The sequence below is a fragment of the Elephantulus edwardii genome, unplaced genomic scaffold (assembly GCF_000299155.1).
Source record: "Elephantulus edwardii isolate Elephantulus edwardi_28Jun2011 unplaced genomic scaffold, EleEdw1.0 scaffold00043, whole genome shotgun sequence".
NCBI classification, from domain to species: Eukaryota; Metazoa; Chordata; class Mammalia; order Macroscelidea; family Macroscelididae; genus Elephantulus; species Elephantulus edwardii.
Window position 1 is genome coordinate 17,212,110 of NW_006399793.1, and position 971 is coordinate 17,213,080.

Below are 971 nucleotides of genomic sequence, written 5' to 3' on the forward strand. Positions count from 1 at the left end.
CATGGACCTAGGACTAAAATCAAGGACTATAAACTTCATTAGAGAAAGCTTGGAAGAACTCTAGAGAAGTCCTAACGCACAACATAAATAGTCTTCCAAGCATCCTGAAAAATCTACACCCAAGAGAGGATAAAATTGATGAATGGGGCCTTCTAAGAATCAAATCCCTATGCACATCCAAAAACTTCTCCAAAAGAGTAAAAAGGGAAGCCACAGACCGGGGGAAAAATATTTGGTAATGACATGTCAGATAAAATGAAATGTTATTGTCATCTGCACTTTTTAGCTAACTGGGCATTCCACAGAGCCACCGTTGATGTTTTCTATGATGTCATGAGAGTTGCCACTGTCAACATTGTAAGCTAAAGACTTAGGAGTTCCCGAGATCTCTTTAATACTGCAAGATGAGTTCTTAGCTAAACATCTGTCTCATCTGCCAGGCAATGACAACAGTCTCATCTAAAGTGATGTTCCCACTGTATTTAATATTTTCTCTCCTGCTTCTATCTATCTCGGTGTGAGTCCTTAGATTATCAGGGCAGAGACAGAAGGCACAACTTCAGTCTGGAACTATCTGTTCTGAATGGCCATTTTCACAGTAATCTTTAGTCCCTTCCAGTCACAGGCACACTTAGCAATGTAATCACCAAACACTTTTGAGACAGACCCCGAAGGCTTATTTTGTTGGCCAGAGAGGATGTGAAACTGACTTCCCGAATGGTACACCTCAAGTACATCACTTTGATCTTGTTGAGGTCGAACTTGAGTGGCATGGCAGAGGTGGCATTTTGTTGGAAAAACTGAGAGGTGGGACAATATAGCAAGTGACTGAAAACACAGTAACATGAATCAGCACATTTTGGTCTTCAAACAGACATTATTGCTTTTCAATAGTTTTGATATATCTTTGACTACAGACTATCCTATCTGGGCTGCTCCTTGGAGGCAAAGATTCTGAGGCTTCATCTGAC

The 971-nt window shown here is 40.8% G+C and overlaps 1 pseudogene; it reads right to left on the reverse strand.

Annotated features, from left to right (window-relative positions):
• Positions 1-282: 282 nt before the first annotated feature.
• LOC102868490 lies at positions 283-773 on the reverse strand (annotated as a pseudogene).
• Positions 774-971: the final 198 nt, after the last annotated feature.